The following is a 26016-nucleotide window of genomic DNA, read 5'->3' on the forward strand; positions in this document are numbered from 1 at the left end:
TGTAATGTGCAGTTCAATTAGTTCTTACAGAAAAAGCTCAACAGTCGTGAGCACAGTGATCAGGACAATCAAACTCAAGGGGCAGAGTTTTGACTTCTCCTAAAGAAGATTTGTAGGTGACTCCTCAATATCCAAAAAACTGAAGTCATCTGTGAGATGAAATAGGTGTAAGACTAAGTTCTGATAACACTGATTACTATTCTCCCCTAATAATTTAAACCACAAATGATTAATGTAAAAAACTACTATTTTTGTAATTTCAGATTTAATACAGATATACTGCGTATCTTAGAAATGAAAAGACATCTGAAGTTTAATAGGTGGCACTGGGAAGCATTCTGAATTGTGTCATGATGAGAAGACACACTCTGCAAAGCTCTTAAAAATTAAGAATCTACTGTATAGGTGCATACAGTGGCTAAAGACCAGACTCTGGGACCCACAAGCCCTCCAGCAACTGTATGCTCTCAAATAATTTACAAAGAATTTGATGTTCTTTCAGAATTTTAAGACAACTGAAAATGGGCATGGAGCACTTACTATTGGAAAAGGGCTTTAACTGTGACTACATCAGCTATGCTGGATTTGGGTTTTTAATTAAATTTCCAGCCTACAATTTCCATTTCTGCACATGCAGAACTAATTTCTTCTCATCTATGTGATCCTAAGCATATATACCATGTATAATTTTGATGGGTGGAAGCCACACATTTCAATTCACTTCCTTTTCCCCTTCACAGTACCTCTAAATTTCAGTCAGATCTCTGTGGTACTGCCACACCATCACTGCCAAATCGGTCATTTGTCTTTCATCACTTTTCAGAAAAGTAATTTTTTTCAATTTTAGATCAACAGATCCACCTAAACTTGAAACCCAAATATATAGCTAAAGGCTGTCTACAGTTATTCTAGTTATTAAAATTTTCAGCACCAGTTAATATTATAATTGATGCTGGTATTTTCCTAAAGTGTCAGTAAGCAGAGTTTTATAAAGGAAAGGAAGATTACATCTCATAAGTGTCAGTCATCTTCTGAGGTAACTTTAAAAATACCCAAAACTCTCATCAGCAGGAGCTCAACACTGCATCATGGGCCTCTCTACAATTCATACAGCTCCAGACAACATTAAACATTAATTCCTCCTGAAGAGAAAGAGAAATAGCTAGAATGTTCATAGTGTTATTTAACATATTCCAGTTCCTTTTTGTTTTTAAAACCCTAAATGAAAGCTGTGTCATGTCACCATAACAACTACAGTTCTCCTGAAAACATCTGAAAGTGTATCTCAGATAGCTCATGGTGTATCTGTTATACAGTCTTACCATGTTTTAAGAATTGGAATTTGTGTCTTCAATGCCATATTAAATAAATAAATAAGTTAGTTAAATGAATAGAATTAGGCTTTTGTAAGTGACTAAAAAATTAAACCTGTTTGGTTGGTACCTCAAGACAACCTCCCAGTACTGGACACCCTTTCCAAAGCTGCTGACTTGCAGACTCGGAACATTCTACTTCTACCAAAGTCAGATCCACCATAAAAAAACCAACCAACCAAACAAAACCCCCCAAAAACCAAAACAAACAAAAAACTCCCAACAAACCCTTCAAAAAGCTGAAACAAAAAAAAACCCAAATGAACAAAAAAAAATACAACCTAAAAGCCTCCAAAACATTAAAAAAACCCAAACATGACAAAATTAAAAAAAAAACTCAAACAGCAACAGATTTCTTAAGTCAATGTCTCTCTCCTTTCACTATTATCTACACCCATTTCTTTCTCAAATGCTTAACACAACTTCATTACTTGACTGAAAGAATAATAAATATAGATTCTGAGGAACTGACAGGAGTAGGAGATTAAAAAATTCAAGATACTAAAGTGAACATGCACCCTTTTGAAGTGATTATCTTCATTTCAGCTGAAACAAGATAGATGCTCCCTTTAACAGACATAATTTCAATACAAAACTCAATACTTGAAATTTTATCAAGAAACTGACACCATTTAATTTTCTGCTATTCTGGTCGTATCAAAATGAAGTCCAATCTAACATCTAATTTTGCATCATCTGTTATGAGAGGAAAGCAAAGATATTGGAGTCTGTTTCAGAATAAAACCATTGGACCGCAGATAATGCTTTAAATTTTCATGTTAAAAAAATCCCTAGCTACAATGAAAGAGCAACTGATAACAAACATGTTTTCCTAATGGCAAACAATGTCCCTCAGTTATGTTCCAGAATACTGAAGTTTCTTAGAAGCACTTTTTCTTAACAGCAGCCATACCAGAATATGGACAAGTTGAGGAATTGGTTGCTGCTTTAAAAGTCAATCCATTCAAACCATTCATGCAACTAACAAGCCTAATAGTTCAGCAATGCAGTGAAAAAAGTAACTGTAAAAAGGGATGATCTAACTTTGCTTTTACAAACTTTTGATTGTTATAATTTTTTGGGCAACATTTATCTTTCTAAAGCATCAACCATAAATGCACAAAATATAAATGAAAGCAGAAAGAATCACAGAAAGCTTCCTCAAATTATGAAGTGAGAGAGTGCCTCATGACTTCAAATTTTGTATTTACCAGGAATAATTAATTTAATGAACCACACTTCCTGAGAGTGTGCCAACCCACCTCTTTAGAAAACACCAGAAGACTGTATGACTAGAAATGCAGTTGGTTACTGAGAAGTAAATTGTGAGCAGTGCTCATTAATTCATAAGAAGATATATAGTTATGAGGTTCTGGAAGAGGAATGGAAATACCTCAGCTATTCCTTTTATTCAAAAAATTCTGCTTACCTATTTTTAAAAACAGAGGTCTTATTCCTTTGTTTTGTTTGACCTAGTTCATTGCCTATTGGTTAAATTTAAAATTTCCAGTGACTGATAACATTAATCATCTGACATCATCACATTAAAGTTTCCCAGACACGGAGAATGAAAGGGGTTAACGATAAACCTACACATTGAAGTATCACCATGTACATTCTGCATATCAAATCAATATTTGGTAAATATTTCCATTACAGCTTCTAACACAAGTTCAAAAACTAATAAACTTTAGCACTAATGAAGCTAAAGTTCATCTAAAAACAACACAAACCCACAAATTGTTCCCAGAAATTGGAGGTAAGGAATAGACAGTCTGCACAGTGTAGGTCAATGCAAGACTGCTCATTACAGCACTGCTTTCTGAACAAAGCAACTCACTTAATTTTATTTTATCTGACTAATGCAATTTTTGGTATTTGATGGGAAACAGTTCCAGAGAAAATTATTTCAATACAAAATGTAACACTGACACAGAGGTCACAATTTTCTTCATTTCATTATCACCTTGCTTCTTTGACCTAGTTTCACCACTGTTCAAAAAGTCTATTAAGAGTAGTTTTGTTTTCCTCATAAATCTTCCCACCAACCCTTTGATCCTTCTAACACCTTCTTCTTAATTCCTGTGAGTCCATCAACAACTTTTCATAACAGGTACCTTGAAATGCCTGCAATTCAAACAAACGTAAATGTAAATGGACAAAGAAGTGTTTATAAAACAGGAAAGAAACATTTTGTCTCTCCTCGCCTTTGTTGGTCTCTAAAATATTTTTTGCATACAACTGGAACTCATATTTTTTCCTTACTACCTCAAACTCGGATCTTACAGATTTTCCTAGTTCTTCAATAGTTTTTAGGTTTCTCGGACCCATTTTCTTTTTAGTTTAAACTGCATAGCTGCATAGTATTAAATAAGGTATTTCAAGATAAAACTCAGTTTCTTCCTCTTACTTTATTTGGGACGCTTGATGTTCAGTGATAAATGATAATATGATGTCTATATCTGATGATATTTTCGTCACAAATTTCTGTCATGGAAAATAATGTATTAGGAGTTCTGCATGGCAATTATGGTCAAACGCTACATTTTTTCACATGTCTAATCAATCAAACTTAAGACTGTGTTTTTTTCTGAGACTCAAAATACATCACAAAAGTTACCAATGTAACAAACAATCACATTATTATAAATATTAAATATCATAAAAACTGCAACACACAGCCATTTGCTTTTATAACATTTTCCAGACAGTACACATATTTAAAAATTTAACTATTCACATATTTAAACAGCTATCTATCTTGTGCTGGGATAAACCAATGTGTAGGTGGTGAATCTTCCAGCTGAGCTGCACAAAAACATTAGTACACAGAAAAATAAGTGAAAGGGAGCCAAAATATTTCCCCTCTACAGGCAGAAGCTCATTTAAGCCTATGAAAAAACATAGTCATTAGGGAAACTTAGTTTATCTTCTGTTTCTGAAAGGATATAATAAATAACAGACATAAGTACAGTGTGGGCTGTGTTCAGGGAATCTGTGAGGTCTCTTGGACCACACACTCCCTCCAGAAAGTCACACATATTAGTGATGAAGCAACTCACCCACCCAGGGCAATGCTCAGATCACTTACATATGGCTGGAAAAGGAGAAAGAGACATTCACCAAATGGTTACCAGCACCAAGAACTACCATCATTGCCAGACTCAATGCCAGTGGCATTTGAGGATGCAGGAATAGCTACAAGCCTCTTCACAGGCTTGAACTCCCCAATAATCCAATGCAAACAGGAAAAACAAAGTCTTCTGTTGACTGCTTCATTTACTTTTCAAAAGTTCAAGATGCAAAAGCCCTCAGAGCTACAAAGGTCTCTGAGCCACAGTCAGCAACCACAAAAGTGAATATGGATGATATTGTGCCAGCCTACAATGCAAAGGAAACCTACATGCAAAGGAAAAGGAAAACCAACTACTTCCTGATCATGTTAAATTACAGAAGAAGAAATGTGAAATTTTTCATACAACAGCTGCTTCTCCTCCAACTGGCTGACAGGTTAGGTATGTCAGCCCTTTCCAAAAAACAAATGTATCCTATCTTCAAAATAAGATAGGTCACATAGGAGCCATTCAAAAACTTGGCTCTCAACAGATCCATAATCCAGGGGGACGAACCAACTACTGAATCATTTATTCCACTGTGAAGGCATGTGAACTTCAAAGAAAAAAGGAGGGGAAAAAAAAACAGAAAAAAAAATCAAGCTTCTGCAGCCTAGACAGTTTCATGCTAACTATATCCATATATTGTTTTCTGCTTTAAATCTTTATGTCAGTCAAATGAAAACACACACACACACAAATTAAAACAACTAAAATAAATTATGCATGGAGAAATTAAGATTCAAAGCTTAAAATCAGCCTCTACTCACCAAGGACAATGCTGAGCAGCAATGTTCATTCCTCTCTTGGTTCATAGAAAAGACTGTACTACATTATTAAACCATTAATGGCATGCACATGTTAAAACAACAGAAAAACACAATTTGAACTAGTTAAACTTGGAGCTATGAGGACATGTAACTCATCCAGGATCAAATAATTAATTTAGTTTTATGCAAAAAACAAGAACAGTGGCATACAGCAAAGAGACTTTATCAAGTTGCTATTTGTAAGCAGCAGACAGAAGAGGTTGATGAACCTATGTTTTGTTCCTTAAGCAGGACAGCAGCTTCACTGCAAGACCAGCACAAAGACTATTTCTATTATCAGGTAATGAGATAAATGCAAATAAAGAGATACACTCTTTGCTTCGCTCAAGCAAACTCAAGGTGCCTGTGGCTACCCAAAGACAGAATGCTCCCTGTCCTGAGCAAGGAAGCTCAGAAAGAGGGGCACCTTGCACTGGCACTTGGACCTTCTGCCTTCTCATCTCTTGATGACTACAGTGCCCCATGCACAGGACTCTTCAAGACATCTCTGTATACTAAGCCCTATTAAATGCTTATTTGTTCCTATTCAATGTAAAGCATTTTTTGTTATTCTCACCAATTACAGTTCCTTTAGGAAAAACAAATATTTGACCAAACCTGCTTCCTTTTTAAATAAGAAGATACATAGTGATGTTCCGAACTTCTGAGGCTATGCAGAAAACCACAGGAAACAAACTTAAACACAAACCTCTGCTTTCTAAAAAAGAAACTTTGTATTTCTGAGAATTTGACAGAGGAAGGACACATAATGGCCCGCAAAAATTAAGTAGCAGATAATAGATAATTGTGTTTCTCCCCAGACTGCAAACCACTTCACCATACGCTGGGACTGTAAGTGCTCATTCCTCAGCTATCAGACCAACTTCCTCCTATGAGTTGTAACAGCTGAAGGCTTTGGAGTGGATGCGGAGTGTATTTCACTTTTGTAAAGACGGCTACATATAAACTGCTCTCGTTAGCTGATAAACTTGTGTCTGTCTCAGGCCAGACAGACACAAGTCTGATGTACTATTACTACTAGATTTTAATTAACCAGTGCTTCTAAATAGCATTTCACATTATCAGACAGAGAGGAACACAAAAGAGCAATGACAGCACTGATCAGTTTTTGTTCAGTCCTTCCAGTAAAGGAAGGTGCATTGGAAAGGGAGAGATTTGTTTTCCATATTATTTGGTTTGTTTGACTCAAATATGAGCTTTTCATCCTCACTGGAAGAAAAAAAATTACTCAGTCAATATATGAGGTCAATGAACAATCAGTCATGATAGCTACCTAGATACAAAGCTCTTTTTTGTTCTTTTTTTTTTTCAGCATAACTCAATAGCAAAAGGCTAAATGGAGAAAAACCATTACACAGATTTTTTTTTTTTTGTTTACTGTTTTCACAGATCACATTTACAGTGTGAGCCTCTCCAACACATTCCCCAAATGTCTGGCAAAGAACCTTGCACTATTCTTCAGCTAAAAGACAGTTAGATATCTAAACAGTAGCTTCATGTTACCTGGCACACTTGTAAGTATAATCAGTTAAAGACAGGTGAATCTTTCTCTGTCCATACAAGAGAGGTGTTTTAGTCCGACAGAAGAACTGGAAAACTTTACTGCCTAAAAAGAATAGTTTCTTTTATCAGTTCCAAAATACCCAGCTGTGATGCTGTTGACTGTGACTAACTGAATTTGGCATAGCTTTAATAATCCTTCAGAGAAGAGAATTCTATTTGCTATATGCAAATACATTATCAGTTCAAATATTTGCAAGTATCAAATGATCATATTTGAACAAAAGATTTCTTTTAGAGTTTCCTACAGTCTATTCTTAAAGCACTCAGAAAACAATTTTACTGTACTAGCGTTAACTAATGTTCACTCGCTGTGCAGAGATCAAAGTAGTTACTATACACAAATATCCCAACAACAACAGAAGAGCACTCACAGTTATTTACAACCAACTTCAACAGTCTCACCTACACAAACCAAAATGTTGCCTTTCCCTTCCCACCTCCAAAGCCACACACTTCAAATAAAGCCCACTCTGGTATGTGAAGCAAAGTGTATGGAGTAAAAGTATGATCTATTCCCCCAAACAGCAGATGTAGTTAGAGACTAGAGAGGCTCAGAGAGGAATTTTCTAATACCTACATGATCCTTTCCTCTTCAACTTAGAGTCCACTGCAGTAGCACAGGACAAATCTGGAAAATCAACCACTAGTAACACAGAACAGCCTAACACCTGGCATAAACCACCTTCACTGCCACTAGGCACACTGCACAGGCTTCCACCTCCTGGCAAAATTGCTTTTCCTCATGCCCCAAACCACTGAGAGGAGGAGAACATAAAATTGTTTACTTGATATTACAAGAACAGAGGAAACATTTATGGGGTAAAACATGAAGCAGCCTATAGATAGCATCTGGAGGGAAAACACTATTAACTTAACCCTCACACTCATTTTAGAAAACCCAGCCAAAACATGTTAAACATATTAATACATGACAGAAAAGTAGACGTGCAACATATGGCTGTGTCCTCATTAATGCCAGATTACCATTTGGTACATTACCATTTTGTATGACCACTATGCAATACAAATTTATGCCCAAGCAGGCACAGGCACAAGCACATTTCTGTCAAGTTGGCATGAGTGCAGGATGCTGCATTCAAGTCGACTTCCATCAGCTGTAAAAGTACAAATAATATCTGTTTAGGTATTGTCAGAATCACAGAGAGATGAGCAACATCTGACAGAGCAGAAAATCTACTAGTATAAGGTTAACATTAAAACTGGGGGTGAAAAGTTACATTTACATGAGACATTTGCATCGTGTGGTTTTGGGGTTTTATTCACTTACAAGTGCCTTAAAGATGCATCATTGAATTAACAATCTAAATCAAGCCAGTGAATCAGTGTCTGTAGGGTAAAGAGCAACAAAGCATCCTCCTCCCTCTATACCTCTCTGTCCCCATCAGAGACATAAAGGCTTTCAGTCTTCCCTCTGACTCTGTAGGGAATCTCATGTAACATGTGTTCATGTAAGTAGTTAAAATGTATCTACAGTAGAAGAGGAGATGGGCAAAAAACCAAAAAACTTTCATATTAAATACAATTTCACACACACGTAGGAGAAAATAATTCAGAAAAGCCAAGTTAAGATTACAGACATAGCTGCCTAGATTGCCTAAATGAGACAATATGTATTATCTCATCTGGCAGTTTAGCATGACTGAAATGAAACATAATTTGCAATTGACGCCAACTGGCAGGAGACAAATGTTCATGGTAATCTTTGTGTTTTATTAAGCAAGTTCTTCTGTCTTAAATTACATGGAAAATGGATTGGAGGCTTTTGGTCTAAAAAGTACAAGGGTTGCAGATGCTACCCTGAGCTGTTAACTCAGAAAAATGTGTCTTGAGTTTTTACAATTTAAAAGGACAAATCTAAAATTATGCCAGGTCAAATTGTCTACCCGGTACCTCTGTCTCCAAGAGCAGCCAAAAGCAGATGTCTGGGGAAGAGCATGAGAATAGCGTAATCGTTTAGTCATACTTTCCCCAAATACACTTGTCTCCAATAATTTGCAGCTCAGGGACTTCCAAAGCCAGAGGTCATGCTTATGTATTTAATAATCCCTCACAGACTCTTTTTCCCATTAATTTTGTCCAGTTTCACTTCAATTGGTATAAATTTTCAGTATCCACAACATCCTGTGGAGTTACACAACTTAATATATGTGCATGACAAAATTCCTCTTTTTGCTATTCCAAACCCAACACCTGCTAGTTTCATTTTCATGCTCATTAGCTCTTGTACTGGGAGAGAAAATGAACAACTTATCCCTAAGCCCCTCACAACACCATTCATGTTTTTATAAAAGTACCATCACATCCCAGTTGTCTCCTCACCAATTTAACTGCTGAAGAGAGTCATAGAGCTGAAAGTAAGATCCTCATCACATCAGTAAGTATGAAGAGGATCCCATTCTGTTTCATTCTACATCATTAGAGCATCAAGACAAATATATTCTTAACTGGACAAACAAAATAGATGTGAAGTAATGAAAGGCAACCCAAAGAAAAGCAACAAAAATAACTGATGTACAAAACTCAGTGCCTGTGAAGTGAAAAAAAGCAGGCTATTATAGCTAAAAAAACACAACAGACGAAAAATAATTACTTGCTTTGTCCTAGACAGATGTAGAATGAGCAACTGTAGTATCAAATTACTACAAGAAAGGAATTAATTGGTTAACACACAAAGAAAATTTTCACATGTCATGACGATGTTCCTAAGGAACTCAGTTCCTTAGAAAAAGTCACAGATGACAGATACGGATGATCCTAATCTGAGGCAGAAGAATGGGATAGATGATGCCATAAGGGCTCTTCTAGTCCTATCTTTGTATGATCTTCTTGGGATGTCAGGTGGAATCTCTTCCTCTCAATGATTTAACAGCAGCAAAATAAAAAAGCGGGAGGAGTGGAAGGTTAAATGGAGCTACAGGGTTGACTGCTCTGGAAAATAAGAAGTTACAACCTGCTCACAAATAAATTATTTGTTGAGACCCTTTCCTTGTCCAACTCCAAGGAGCCCGTGGAAAGAAGGAGGGACCACCAGCCAAGAGTTGGAGAAATTTTGCTGAAAACATGGACTTCTATTCTCTGACCTTGCCTGGAGATTCTTTAAATCTGCTTGAGAAGCAGAGGCATACTATGCAGAGTACACACATGAGTAGGTGAGACAGCCACAGTGCACTCTTAAGGATTGTTTACCTACTGTGCAATGCATGCAGTGAGCAACAGAAAAACAAGGTAAACTGCTGATACAGGCTAGTCAAACACCAAAAAAATGGACTATTCCTAAAGCTCTGTTTTAGACAGGACCTTCACTCTTTCATGTACCACTTTTGCAGTAACCAAGTTCAAGAAAGGTTGGATATTTCCATACTCCAAATTCAGCTGCGATAAAAGACAAGGTCTAATTCAAGCTGCCAGGGCTCTCATGGAATGCGGTCTGGGCCACTTAGATGTAAAGATTGGTTGAAGGTAATTGCACTGATTTTATGCAGTCCTGATCATGACCAATGATTGAATAAACATGTATACGCAACACAAACCTCATCCACATTCCTGCAAACGGGATACCTCTGCTAAATGATCTACCATCTCAGCAGTGCAATCAGCTGGGGAGTCTGTGGAACATCTTATATGCCAGCTGTCATGTACTATGTCTATTAGTACCTTTAAAATGCCCCAAAACAGAGAAAAATGAGACCTTTGTTAACTCCTCAAAGGGAAACCACACCAGATAAAAACTAGTTGGAGAAAAATCAATGCACAGAGACAGACAGAGAGAGAGAGAGAGAGAGAGAGAGAGTGATGAGATGTAAGAACGCATGAAACTTTTACTATTATGCCGTATTCATCCCACCACTTATGTTAACTTAAAATTATTTTCTAAGAGCACAGAATCATATCCACAAATATGACTGAATAAAACATTAAAATACATGTGACTATTTCAAATTTATGCAAAATAAAAGAATACATTACAGTATTAAAACTAGAACTTACATTTAAATTTTTCTTGTAAACTTTAAATTACTCAGACCTGCCTGTGCAGAATGGCATTCAGGTTTTATCAGGTGGCTATTCTGAAATAGAGTTACAATTGCCAAAATTTTCATGATGACTATGAATACCTACTGCCTTATTTTCTGAAAAAAATTAATAGAAGGCTGCAAGAACTGGAGTATTTGCACAAGATATTCTCCATTTTTTTATTTATTTCAAGCATATTTATATTTCAAGCATATTTCAGTATGTACTATTCATCAGTATTAACAGTTGTGCAGAAAGATGCTGCCATTCTTTGCACAAAAGAACTCTGTTGAGGTACTCTGTACAAATATCGCTTTAGTTGACATGACTGTCACTCACTCTCCCTCATGGGAATAGAGAAGAGAATCAGAAAAGGGAAAATTAGAAAACTCATGACACTTTAATAGGTAAAGCAAAAGCCATGCACTTAAGCAAAGCAAACAGGGAATTGAACTAATGCTTCACATGGGCAGGCCAGTGCCCATCAATCACCAGTGGAGCTCCATCACAGGTAAAAGTGACTTGGGAAGACAAACGTCATCACTGCAGTCCCCTTCTTCTTCTTCCCCCAGCTTTATTACTGAGCATAATGCTGATTTCACACCATAGGACTTGGTGTGAAACATCCCTGGAGCCAGTTGTGGTCAGCTATCATGGCTGTGTCTCCTTCCAACTTCTTGTTCACCCCAGTCTATTTGCTATCAGAGCATGAGAAGCTGAAAGTCCTTGACTTGGTGCAACTACAGCTCAGCAACAACAAAAAATATCACTGTGCTATCAACATCAGTCTCATACTAAACCCAAAACATAGGACTATATCAGCTATTATGAAGGAAAATAACTAACTCAGCTGAAATCAGAACATCAGTAAACTCCTAATATCTGATAGAATATGTACTCTTATCTGCAGCACCTTCTCTTCTGCAGGTACTTTAACAGCAGGAACAGTAACTATATTTACAACACTGCATATATATATGACTTATTAAACATAAAATAAAAAACCTCACCCCTTTATAAGAAAGTATTTTTGGCAGAGCCTTCCCTCTACACACTTACTGTTTGCAGATGATGTATTGAAGTAATACACACATACTAAGTGACAAAACAAGAGCACATAACCATTAAAGACAAATGTATCTACCTACATGTAATACTGGTGTATTATCACCACCACACACTTCAGTGATGAGGTCAGGTTTAGACAAATGAAAGTTCAATGAAAAGTCTGGAAAACTTGTTTACAATGGTGCCGGACAAAAGCCTTGCAAGCTGCAATTCACTGACCTATGTAAACTGATTTGGCTTTGAGATAATCTCCTAGTGAATACTGTTGCAAAATCTATAAACACAGATGGCACCAACTGGCACCCTATCTGCAATCTCAGCAGAAGATCAAATAAGTACAGAGACTGAATTTATCTTCCCACATCACAGGTAATTCTTTCCAAACAGGTTTAAGGGATTATCATTGACAGCTGAACCAAGAAAGTCCTGTCACAGCTAACTAAAGTCTCAACCACCCTGAGAAGTCACACTACTCAAACAAAACAGATTTAAAAACTGTATGACTTTTAATAAAGTAATGCAACATTCAATTCAGACCAGGCCCTGGTTATAATTGCTATAATCACGATACTGACCATTTCTATTAGCAGTGAACTCATAGGATTTTCTCCTAAAGCACCCTCACAGAAAACCTTACTTGGGATCAAGAGGGATGAAAAGGCTGGCAAGCTACAGTCAAACTTTAACTTAAAGTATCAGTTGTACTATTAAGGCACAGTATATTATTTTATCTACAAAACTTACTGCTATTGATCTGGAACAGAATGATAGCATTGATACTTATTGTAGAATTTCAGAAATTATCTACTATAAAGGCATATATGTATGCAATGTCAGGCATCAGCAAGCAGGAAGATCACTTAGTCAATTCTAAAGCTACTACTGTTTGTATAATTAAAATCCAAAACATATTCATCAGTAAGATGTAAGATACCACATAGAACGCATCAGTCCAGAAACACCTTTACCATCTTTAAGATGACATGAAGTATTAAGATGAAGAAGACTGAAAACACAGCAGTGACACCAATGACAAAGGAGACTGAACAGCTGCTTCAGCAATATTGCTTCATTGATTGTTTCTCAGCAGTAGAAACTGTTAAAGGTGAAAAAAATCAGCTAAAATAAGCCTTCCTTGTGTGTCTGGGTTCATTATAGTACTCTCAGGGGCTGAAACACAAAATTATGCTTTCTTCAAGACATTTTTTGCACTTTTCATAGTATTTCATTCTCATGGTTCCTCATTTAGTTCCTATGTTTTCCCCATGGGCTTCAGAGAAACCCTTAAAGAAACCCCAACCAACAACATCTAAAACAAAATACATTAGAAGTATTTTAGGGAACAAATTGCAGCAGCATTCCTCTCATGCATCAATGTCTCAAATATTCTGGATTCTCCTTTGAAGAATCCACATCTAAGTTAACTATAGAGCTCCAAACTGAAAAAGACAGTATGATTATGAGAACCAGAAGACAATGAGAACTGGAGAAATTAATTTTTAGCAAAAGACCATGCTTTTTTTGTTTTTTTGTTTGATTTTTTAAATCACATTAGTGAATCAGAAACCGGAACCTACTGATTATGTGAACAGCACAACAGTCCCTAAATATCTTTTGCTGTGATTTATTCATACTCGGTCATGGATGCATATTGTAAGTGTCCAACTGCTACATATATTGCCACAGTTCACAATTTCAGATACGCTCCCAATCCATTCACAGGGATTGGGTACATTTGCAATCAGCTGTCTGCTGTTGCAGCAAATTTATAATTTAATTAATTTTCCACTGTGCATTTAGTTTTCTTTGGAATTACCTACCACAAAAATGTCTTTTGGGAAAATACTTCTAGGAAAACTGATTACTCTCTGATTAACTGATGTTGAAATACTTATTCATGGTTAATGTCTCACCTGCTAGAGTTGTAAAGAGAAACAAAGGCAAATTAAAAAGAAATTAAGACCTCAGATCTGCATGTTTTTTCCCAAAATGCCTCATCTTCTGTCAGCAGTACAACATGACAATATCACTTTTCTTACAAGACAGCAAAACAGTACTTGTTTAGACAATTTCACAGTATCTGGCCACATCTCCTGAGCAATTTTAAAAGGCAAGGGATAACAATACTATTTTTTTTAAACTGGGCTTTACAAATACCTTACATTCAGCTTTATTCCAATTCATCCATATGTATGTAGGACAGTGATTTTGGAAAAATGCATCCTGTTAGTTCTTCTTTCCCAGGGCAGATTTTAGGCACCATAACTCAGGAGAATCCTATCAATTTTCAAGACAGCTAGAGAAATAGAAGGGAAAGCTGAAAAGCCAGAAGGGAAAAGTCTTTGGTATTATTTTAACAGACTTGTCAACTACAATCACATCAGCAACTGTCTTTGCATCAAAAAAGGGCTCTGAGAGTCAGTAATATCTTACAGCAACTTGCCACCTCTTTCCTTGTTCCCAAATGAGTTCAAAATGCTGACTCCCCCAAAATTATTTATCTTGTAGGCAGAAAGCAGAGGAATGGGAACTCTTGATAGGGAAGGGAGGTACTGAAAACACAGAGGAAAGCAGGACAAAGGAAGCCACAGAAAGCCCTTATTCACAGAGAAGGAATGGGGACATAAAACTGTTTCTCTTATTGCTACCAGCAGTAAGAAGCTGAGCACTGCTCTCCTCCCCACAGGCTGGATGGTGTGAATGGTCAGCCAACAAGAGGAGCTGTGTGTGCTTGTGCCTGGGCACAAACACACAAACACACACCTGCGAGTAGGAAGTGAGGACAGTTAGGGACAGCGGGGCAGCCATCCTCACCCTCCCACTTTAAGCTTTAATAAATAGCTCTGAGGCAAACAGCAGCTTCACCAGGGGCTCTTTCTATGTGGAGAGACTCTTTCCTTTTCATCTTGTAACAAGCTAGTTTAAGATGCTGAGGGTAAAATTCCTAGAAACTGTTTTTTTGCCTGATTTATTTTCCTTCAGATTTGCAGAAATCTTACATTAGCTAGGAGCTGCCATCCTGTGTTCAACACGTCCCCTACATTGCAACCACCACTTCTCTTTTACTGGGGAGCCCTCCAATGAGTACTCAATGTCTAACAGAGTAGAACCTTCTGGAAACACAAATTTTGATGAATAATAATTCTGTTCTCCAACATACTCAAATAATGAATCATTTCATTTTCATGTAATTATTATTGAAACAGCAATGTCTACATCATAAGCAAAATAAAACACCAAGTTTCTTGCCTGGCTGCCAACTAAACAGTCACCTGCAGCACAGTCAGGTTCTGCAGATGCAACAACACAACACTGCAACAGCAGTTAATAAGTCATTGTCCTACTGTCTTACAGAACACCACAAGCAATCTTCACAGCTACAAGCTAGAACACGAAAAAGGATCATGGCAATTATTGGCTTCCTTTCAGTCTTTGCCAGCTGTACTTCTGATCCTAACTTACCAGCCCAGCACAATCAAGACTGTCTTAGAAGATGTGGAGGAATGATGCTTTGATTAAGTAAGTAATAAAAATAACTGTAACATCCTTACACAGCAATGCTGCATCCATTCCCAGGGATTTACAATCGTAAAAGCAAATGACACACTACTACTACTTGCCTGACATGTGGGTACATCATCATGCAAACATTTCCCAGAATGCTTAATAAAAACAGACGATTAACTAAAAAAGAGATAAAGTGGGCAATTTCCTCCATACTTATTAAACCCACTGCATGACTCAGAGGGAGAAATCCTGTGAAAAAAGCAGTGTTGTGATTAAAGCTGAGGTGGCTGCAACTAGCGTATGGAATGAAAAATTGAGCAATGGTCCCATGAAACCGTGTCTGAGATAAAACCATCTCATTAACAACCATCTTAACAGTCTGCCTATACCCTGACCTAACAATGCACGAACCTGGATAGAATACTCAAGAAGATCCCAGAGATTAATTTGGTTTATATTTTTGTAGTATGTTTAGAAAAAATAAAATGTAAGGTCACTGACATTTCCCAGTTAGCCACTCTTTGTGCACAGCATAAATTTAGGTCTCTATGAATTACCATAAGAGGCATAAGGTTTCTGTCACCAAAGCAAACCATTGGAAACAACAGGGCCCCTTGCACGTATGAGCTTGAGCAGTCAGAATCCACTGCAGGATTGGGACCAAGGAGACATCTTGATTAAGGGATCAGTAATGGTGCCTAAAAATGCTTCCCTCAGAAAGCCAAACCTTGTTTATAACATGTATAATATTTTCTTCTGGATGAGGTCAGCTGGAGCTCTGTAATTGTGCTCATTTATTCCTACTAATACATCTCTCATTAGGACGCACACATTCGCAGGGACTCGTCTGCTTAGTTATGGCTTGGTGTAAACTTACTATGATGGTGCAACACTGCTGCTCTGCCACCAGGTACTGGCAGCGTGTGCACTTGTCTGGACACGTCACTGCCAGCCCATGCTGCTTTACTTGATGTTGCTCCAGCGCACCCACAACTTCTGAATTATGGGATCCAATCTCACCGGTGCGTCACTGGGTGCCTTTGGAGTGACACCTAAACTACCAAAAAACTGCACGAGTAACCTGTGCCACCGACTTCCTGCCTTTCCCTGAAAGGCCCTAAAAAACTAAAATACACCCATACATACACGCAGACACACACATCCCTTTCTCAAAAACTGGTCCGAGAAACACGACGGGTATGAAGAACTCGTGTCAGCGATGCGAAGGCACCCAGGTGAGCTTTGAACGGCCGCTCCCAGAGGCAGCTCGCGGAAAGTCAGGAAGCTCCCGTGCCCGCGGGGAGAGGCTGCAGGTGCCCGGGCCAGGGCAGCCAGAGGCGGCCCGCCTCCCGCTACCCGTCCCGCGCGGAGCCGACCGGGGCCCCCCGACGGGCGGTGCCCGCCCGGCCCGGCCCCGCCCCGCTCCTCGGGGCGCGGAGGGAGCGCGGCCGCCCCGCGGTGCCGGACGTGTGCGCGGAGCGCGGCCAGGCGCCGCGGAGCCCCTCCCGCTGGCCAGAGAGAGCCGCGTCCCGCCGGGAGCGGGGCTCGGCAGGACCGCCGCGCGGGAGGGAGGGGAGCGGGCCAGGAGGGAGCGAGGGAAGGAGGCAGCCTGGCGGCCGCGGGCGCCTTGCCGGGTCGCGCCCTGGGTCCCCGCCGCGCTCCTCGCGGGGAAGGCGCCCGGGTGCCGTCCCGCTCCGCCGCTGCCCCGGCGATCGCCGGGCGGCTCTCGCCGGCGCCACAACCCCGTCCGTGCCGCCACCTCCGCGCTGTGCCCCGTCCCGCCGCGGCTGTTCCCCGGCCTGTCCCTAAGGCTACAGCCCTGGCCCAGGAGAAGCAGCCGCCCGGCCGCCGCTCGTGCAATGAATGGAAGCGCAGCCAGCGGTCCAGGTCCTCCCTCCCGTCCTCCCAATCCCGCACAACTTCAGCGGTGCCGCTGCCTCACCGCTCTCGGGCAGAGGCGGCTTCTCCGCGCTGGGGCTCCGCTCTCGCCGCCGCCTCCGGCCCGCGCCCCGCCGGGCTCACCCTCCTCCGCTCCCGCCGCGACCATGCACCGAGGGAGAAGGAATGGGATCCCGGCGAGGGCCGACCCGGCCGCCCCCAGCCAGAGGGAGGGAGCCGCGGCGAGGGGCGGGGAGGGACGGGACGCGGGCGCCCTGCCCTGCCCAGGACCGGCCCCCTCAGGCTGACGTCCCCCGCTCCCACACGGCCGGCCGCGGGGGAGCGCCCAGAGCGGGGCCGGGCGGGAGCCGAGCCGGGGCGTGGAGGCACCGCGGCCATGGGCGGGCTGGCGTGCCCCGGTCGCTGTCGCAGCCGGAGACAGAGGCTCTGGAAATAGCCCAAATAACCGCTGCCCGCCATTCTGGCGTTTGAATAACCAAGGTCCAGGAGTTCTCCATCTGCCCCGTCCTACATACAGGCTGAGAACGGACCGGGCAGCACAACTGGCAGTGTCAGACCCGGTACTGCCTATTGCACGTCGCATCACAGTCTGCCCCACCGGACCTAGCCATAGTGGATGCACTGAATGGAAAGCAGGAGTGGTACACAGCAACTCCTCCTATCCAAAAATTCCTCTTGGTGTAGACCTTCAGAAATACAATTCATATTGCAAAAGAATGTCTAAAAAGTCTACAATGCTTCTGTTTTCAAACTTTTCCCCCTCAGAACAAATAATTTCCCACCGATACCCCTTTAAAAGCATATTTAACACTCTTCCAGTTTCAAAGCAACACTCTGATGACCCAGGCTTTTCCAGAACTTTGTAATTTTTAAAGTATCTTGAGATGTCTAATGCCAAGCACATACGTGTCTACAAGTTGTGACACTTATTTAAAGCATCTGCAGGGAAAATTAAGGTTTAGGCTTGGACATGTCTCTGCTTGCCTCTGCTATCCCACACTGTTGCACCCTTGTGTAATATGCTGCTCGTTATAAGTGGATGACAGGTGTCTAACTTCATACAGCTCATCTCAGTGTCAGCTTCACTTGCTAGATTGGAACTGGCTTTTGCAACAGATAAAACGAGCTGCTAAGTTGGTCAATAAAATAAATCACTTTGGGTATCTCGGAGACATAAATGAAGTGCTACACCAGTGCAAAATTTGATTTGCTGCAGCTTAAGCTGTCCTTCTGAAAAAAAGTAAGGTGTTGTCTTTTCATTGCTATCAGAACAGTATCTTTCAGAAACACTGGATCTACTTGAAGCTATGGCTTTTGACTAAATTATCTCTTTACTGCCATGATACAGAGCAATCAGTGCAGGCTGATCCTGTTGACTGCTTGGGACTCCAAAGTCTTCAACTCTGCAAGAGCACATTCCATCTGACTGGATTCTGTTGCTGGATCTGTGCTTTTTTAATTGGTGTCTACTGCTCAGAAAACCAAAAGTCAGAAAATGATCTCCCAGGTACATAGGCTGAGGAAGAAAAAATAAATACAAAACTCCAAGAGTTATGTTCCTATGCCAAAAACAAGAAAAACAGAAGCAATTCTCTTCGCTTACTGAAAACAGAGCGTATGCTTTCATGTCTGATTATTGTCCAAACTTCTGTCCTTACATTACTTTTCCTCTTTCTGGACAAGTCATCAAATGAAACATTCTAAAAAAAGTTTTATTAGAGACATTTTTGAATGTTCCCATTAGAGAGTCTGAAAATCCATTTTCTACAAAATAAGGGTGTCTTTGTAAAGCTGAACTTTCTGTGACCTTTGAGAGCAGCTACTTTAACATACAATGGGAGACAACTCAATAGGTCTGTCCAAAAATAAACATCTCTTTAAAGAATATTTTAACCCTAGAGACTTCACACAAGTAGCGTACTGACAACATTATTCAATAACACAAACTTAACATATTAGTCATATTAGTTTTCAGAAAGCTATAAGGCCTTTTGCATTCCAGTTTTGGAGGGCACTTTGAGTGAACAGCCACAATACATAGGTCTGCTGCTTTTAGAACAGTTTTTTCTGAAATAGATACATGCTCTATGCTGTTTCAAAAAGATAGAACCGTGATACTACAACAAAAATGTGAAACTAAAAAGTATAAAGTCTATATTGCAAATATGCACATGGCAAACATCAGTTTACTCACTATTAACTTTTTAAAAGATGTATCTATTAACTCTTAAAAACATAAAGTTAAATGCTAATTGATTTAATAAAGCTTAGCTAGAATGAAGGGAAATAATTATTAAAGCATTCCTACTATCTTCACATATGAAGTCAGCTTTTAAACATAGACACCCACATGTGTCCAAATCACAGTTAACATCACAGGAATTAACAGACTGGATCTAAAGAGTGATGTTGTGACGTTTGCTGCAGTAATGGATCCAGTGGCAGCAGCAGCTTTTTCTTCCTTCTCCATTAATTGTTTAAAAATTGTTTGCTATTTAAAAATACACAGTAGCGACAATTACACAGTGCTGCTATCAGTAAATGTAGTGTGCAGGCTTAGCCACTGGATAAATAATTACTAATGGGAAAGATGACCCCTGATAATAAGCAAATAACCTATGGAACACTAATAAAGTTTTTAAGAAACTTGTTACTGACTTACAGCACTGCATGTAACACAAAGGGCAACCATGTCTTAGAACATTTTAATTTGGGCTAACAGATAGTCTGGACCTCATTGAATCCTGTCTGGTCCACAGCACATATTGTTACAGGTACTCTTTAGTATACTACCTGGATGCTAAAAAGAAAACTTGTGTGGCAAGCTCAGTGCATTGGGTTGTGGGGCTGAACAAGTCCATGACATAGAGACTTGTTCAGCCCCAAAACCATGAGCGGGCAGTTTTCACAAGGAGATGGGAAGCAGCACACTGAAATCCCCTGATGCAGTCTGAAGGCCAAGGATTGTGACCCTGGCAGATCTAAGCATAGCATAAAATTTTCTTAATTTGAACACTTCTTTATTTGGAATTGGTGTGAGGAACTTGGTATTTCCTTCTATCCAAGTAGCGGGGTTTTAATGCTAACTAATTATTATATTGTCTTTGATGTGCAGCTCTAAACATTTTTATTTAGCTTATCTTAAGCCCAACTGCACAAACAAATAACTCATCACCAGAACTTAGCACTTATGCATTATCCAAACAGGAAACAGAGACGTCAAAGAAGCACACTTTGGATTAAGTAATATATGAGATGAAAAAGATGATATAATATTTTTTACTCCTGCTCACAGATCTTTCCAAGTATTAACTTCATAGGCATTAATTTGTTTAGTCAGTTTTCCTCCCTAAATTTTGGCTTACTTATAACCCCAATAGTAAGAAGTGATCTCATTTTGCTTGATCGATTTACATTCTCCATGGACTGTTAGAATGAAGGAATATTTTACCCTGAAATTTCCCGAAGTTCACCTGAACAAATATAGCCTTGGATGTGGCCCAGAAATCATTCTCTGAAGGTTGTAAGAATAGAATATAGACAGGGCAGACAAAACAGGATAGCAGAAAGTACAACCAAAGAGACTACAACATCCAAATAACTAGCAAATAACATACAGGTTGGAAAGAAGAACAGAAATTATTTGGCTCAAAAATATGTTCTCACTTAGCCTTTGAAGAGTCACTGGAAACTATTAAAATATTGGATAAGACACAAAAATTTATATATAGAGCCTACAAAAAGCTAAGAATGAACAAAGTGAATATCATGTGTACATACAGGAATTAGTAGTTAGGCTAAAGAGCAAATCAATCTCAACTTTTTAAGTTTCAGATATATTCATACTAAATTTGTTCCCTCATTGCACTTACTCTTCTGTTGCTTTTTGTTGTTGATACTTGGGTTTTATTTTTTAAGTGGCTGTTGTTCCAAAATCTTCTCAATGTGGAGGAATGGAATAAATGTTAATATTCTATTGAAATGAACGATCTGATTACAGAAACACAAAGGGAAGAAGGTTTTGGAGTAAAATAATGTTAAAGAAAAAGCTGCATTTGGAACTTGTTCCAAAACTCCAAGGAAAATAGGAAAAGAGGAGTTAATAGGCAGAAGATGGTGGGAAATATATAAAAGGGAGGACTCAGCTCTGGAAGAGTGAGGAAATTGAGTTGGGACATGGGTGTTATTTTATTGTGGGTTTTTTGTTCTTCTACCCAAAAGAAAAGTAAGATGTAAAACATCAGCTGAAATAAATCTTCGAGAATGTGTCCTTCTCAAGTAACACTTGTTTTGATTTGCAGCTTCAGAAATTTCAGTTTTTCTAAGCACTTAGCTATGATATTTAATTTTTCAGTAGTTCATTGCTTTAGCATCAACCAGTATATGGTGTTACAGAGAAGAATTTATCTATCTACTGTATAGCTGTATCAGTAGGGACAAAAAAATAAAAAAAAAGGAAGACATTTGAAGAATGGGAAAACCCATCTGTTCATACTGGAGACTTCAGGAGCAAACAAGAAAAGAGAAGAGGCTGCGGTTAAGCTAAAAAGGTCATTCAAAATTATCACTTTATGTTGTAGACAATGAAAAAGGTGCAAGAGAATCCACAGTGGATAACAGCAATACTATATTGAATGTATAGATTTCAGAGGAAAGGAATTTTATAGCTCAGGTAAAAAATAAAGTTAATGTGAGAATTGCAGCCATAGATAAAGAAAAATTACTACCTCAAAGTTGTTATGTACACAATCAATGTACAGTATCTAGTCTTACCGGGATGTGATGACCTAGGGAAAGATCAGTGCTGAGCAGCAGAAAGCGTGGAGATGTCTGCAGAGAGAAAGGAAATAGGAAGAAGGTTTGGAAGGAAGGACTGGAAGCTGTCTTAAATCATACTTAATCTGAACTGATTACTTAATTCCAATATACCCAGAGACACATCTTGAGATTTTCATCTCTACAGAGATGAAGGAGAAAGAAGTCAAGGGTGACTTAGGAAAGCTAGTCTAATAACCTATTTAGATAGGAAGAATAAGTGAAAGGGATGAAGGACGGGGCTGCTTAAGCCTCCGTGGGAAAGTGATGAATAAAGCACTCTTCCAGACATACAGACCAATGCAAGGCAACAGCAGGCATTCATCAAAATAAAAACAAATTGAAAAAATAAGGTCAGTTAAAACAGTGTCTCAGAGTCTGAGACCTTTAAAAAGAAAGAAACATGAGAAGAAACAAAGGCTTGTGGTGGGTGTCTGAGATATCTGTTGACCCTGGCTGAGTATTCTGGGGTCTCACATTCCATCTCTGAATCAAGCTTGGTGTTTTGGGGACACTAATTGTTAAACTAATTTGGGACTCTGCCAATGTGGTACAATAGAAGAATCTACCACTGTATTTTAAGAAGGCTTTAATTGAATGCAGACACTCAGACTCACTGAAGGGATCCAGATTTATCACTTTGCCTAATCTCTGTTTTTGAAACACATATTATTGTAACTAGTACGTAAAAAAAAGCCGTCTAGCCAAATAAATGCTGCCTGACACAACAGCAGTAACAGCTGTTTTATCTCCTTTCTCATAATTTGGCGCTGTAGGATAGAGAGTATTTTAAAGTGCACTTTGATGCAGTAATTAATGCGAATTTAAATTATCAGTGTCCTTTCAACTGAACAAACCAATACATCCATTAGGTATAAATAATTAAAGAGGTTGGGTTTTAAATAAGATAGTCAATTATTGAAATTCCCACATTAATAACTAGCTATGCTAATCTGTTTCTCTTCTAATGTCCTCAGGAGTGCTGAGAGAAATCACACACATTCAAATGACTGAGAAGGCTACTACGCATAAAACATTTGAAATTACTCTATCAACTCATATATCCAGTTGAAAAAAGGCAACTCTGATACCTTCTTCAACTACTAGCTTATTCATCCACAAATGAGGCATTTTCTAGGACTTTTTCCAAAATATCCTACAGTTCTACTGGCTATGTTACAAATCATAAAAGGAAATAGCATAGTGCTATTTATAGGAATTATATATCTCAAAAATGTTTAATGTTTCATTCATCAGTGTAAACATCATTAGAGATAAATCACAAAGATTGTAACATTGCCAATTTTTCAAAGCAACTTAACACTTGAAAAAATTGCTAAAGAACTGGGAAGATTCACCCAAACTATCCAAAGAAATTCAGTGAAACAGTCTTATTACTCCATATTCCCAGTTCTATAATAAATGCCTGAAACATTTTTCAGAATTACAATTGGCATTTCTAAGAATTCTGACTTAGGAATAATTCAGAGATAATTACACTTAAGTTTCCTAAGCACCACAGCATGTCAGTGAGAACCAGAGCAGTACAAATCAGAGCAGTCATAGACACCCACTACTCCCGCTGGCAGTATGTGTTGGTTTTGAGCTAATTTCTGCACATTTCCCACATTCAACGATAGGAAGTGGATTCCTAACATATTTTATGCTTATCTGGATACTCAGGATTTTACACACTGATCATGGCATTGCCAAGATCCAAAAGAAGGAACAAACAATGATGCAGATTGTTTTTTGTTGGATTCCCCTTTGTTTTGGTCTGGTTTGGTTTTTGTTGGATTCCCCTTTGCTTTGTTTATCCTGTAGACTATCGCATTTCCACACCTTATACTCTTATAAAACTGTCCTTACAGAAGATATAATTATGCCCTCCAGCCCAAGAGTGTGAATTAGTAGTTTATCCTCATCATCTATTAGTAGTTTATCCTTGTCAGCTATCTGTAATACTGTAATCTTTTAGGATGTTTTTGAAATCCCTGTCTTGTCTCACGTGCCTCTAGTTTCACTGTTTTCCTTTCCTGCTCCTATCACAAATGCATCGAAACTCTTCTTACTTCTAATACTGATAATATAAAATGATCACATCAACCTCTAAAATAGGTTAAATGAGCTTTCCAGGCAATGTAAAAGAAGGATAGAATTCTCAGGGTAAACCCTGCAGTCTTGAATCAACTTGGCCATTGTTTCAACCTTGATCATTGTTTCTCCCTGAGAAGTCTTTACTTTCTGTTTTCAGGCTTATTGATTATAAAGCCAAATTGGAAACCATGCCGTGTAGGACTTTTGCCAGCACTAAATATTTTGGTTTATCCATAACTCTGAAAATAAATTAAAAACAGCAACAAAATACAAAAGGAGTTGTTGTATGTTTAAATTTAAGCTTCCTGAGAAGTAACTCTTTTACCATCTGCTTGGACCTTGCCACAAGCTATTCCAATACGCTCAAAATTTAAATGGCCCCTAGCCTTTGGAGGGCATATTGTACAGCAATATCTTTCATTAGCATAACGTATTTAATTTTTCCAGAAAGTAGTTAGCACATCATATATAATTTAAAAAGAAAAAAAATAATAACATTAAGTCCATTTTAGCTATAGAATACCTGCAATACCCATCAAATATGAATTTTAAATTATAATCTTACAAGTCAGACATACTCTCTCTGAAAAAAATCTCCGACAGCATTAAAACATCCTGTGGGACTACATCATGTTTATGTGAATGGCCTCATAAAAGCACTAATCTGACAAGTGACAGATTAAAGAGATTCAGATGTCCTAAGAAGCCTGGAGGCACACAACTTCAGTGTCTTCCAAAGAACAAAAGATATTTACATACATAGTGACAATAATTTGGGGATGATCTTTTAATGTGGAGGATCACATACAGTCTACATAACCTGGGGAAACCTGGATCTTGCTAAAAGAAAATATTTGTGAATTGGAAAAATGCTCTTTAAGGTTGAGGCATGTATTTTTGATATGGCCTGCACACTAATTGACACCAGTAGGCTTTTCTTCATCAATCACTAATCACAATTATGTACTAACAATTACAATGTAGCAATTTCCTTGTAACTGGGCAAACTACGGAGTATTATAATGTTAACTTCCTCAGCACAAGGCCATGTGTTCTGAATTTCAGCAGAAAAAAAATGGAACATGTACAAAGAGGTTTAACCACAATTCTTAAAAAACTCCATCACTTTTGAAATCAGATTTCATTGTTCATTGCAGCACACAACACTAAATTTAAGTGACCCTTAATATTAGATACTTTCAAAGAATATATACACTGAATAAATTATGAAGATAGAAGCATTACTGGCTTAAAACTAGCAAACAAACTTGCTGATTTTACCCTACACAGAAGAGAACATATAACCTCAGAACTTTTTCAGAACTCAAAAAGGAATCTATTAAGAAACCCCAAATGTGTGTCAGCACACTTAACAATTGCTCCAATATCTGTAGCTTTTAATGACACAGTAATGAAATATTTTTTGGGATAAGACTGTTAAGGCAAACAAATGCAATAAATGCTTTCTTTTAACATAACCCACTGAACTGTCTTCAGAAAGATGATAGTTCTCCATGAAGCTTCTTTGAAAATATTGTGCCTTTTCATTAAAAAATGGCATTTCTTTAAATAACACTCTGACTTTGTACTTCAGCTTAATAACAGCTTGCATGTATAATTAAGGCACAAAAATTTCATCTAGTGTTTTGGCTTTAAATTCCATGTGATTGGGCTCACAAAGTTGCATCAGTAAAGACTTGTGTTCACCAGAACTCT

The 26016-nt window shown here is 38.6% G+C and overlaps 1 protein-coding gene across 1 annotated transcript in view; it reads right to left on the reverse strand.

Annotated features, from left to right (window-relative positions):
• The window catches only part of LHFPL2 (LHFPL tetraspan subfamily member 2), a 115929-nt gene extending 98337 nt beyond the window's left edge, over window positions 1-17592 (reverse strand). The window contains exon 1 of the mRNA XM_058044079.1: window positions 17432-17592. The gene's annotated coding sequence lies outside the window, so the exon portion shown is untranslated. The remainder of the gene's footprint in view (window positions 1-17431) is intronic.
• Window positions 17593-26016: the final 8424 nt, after the last annotated feature.

Source organism: Melospiza georgiana, chromosome Z (assembly GCF_028018845.1).
Source record: "Melospiza georgiana isolate bMelGeo1 chromosome Z, bMelGeo1.pri, whole genome shotgun sequence".
Classification (NCBI taxonomy): Eukaryota; Metazoa; Chordata; class Aves; order Passeriformes; family Passerellidae; genus Melospiza; species Melospiza georgiana.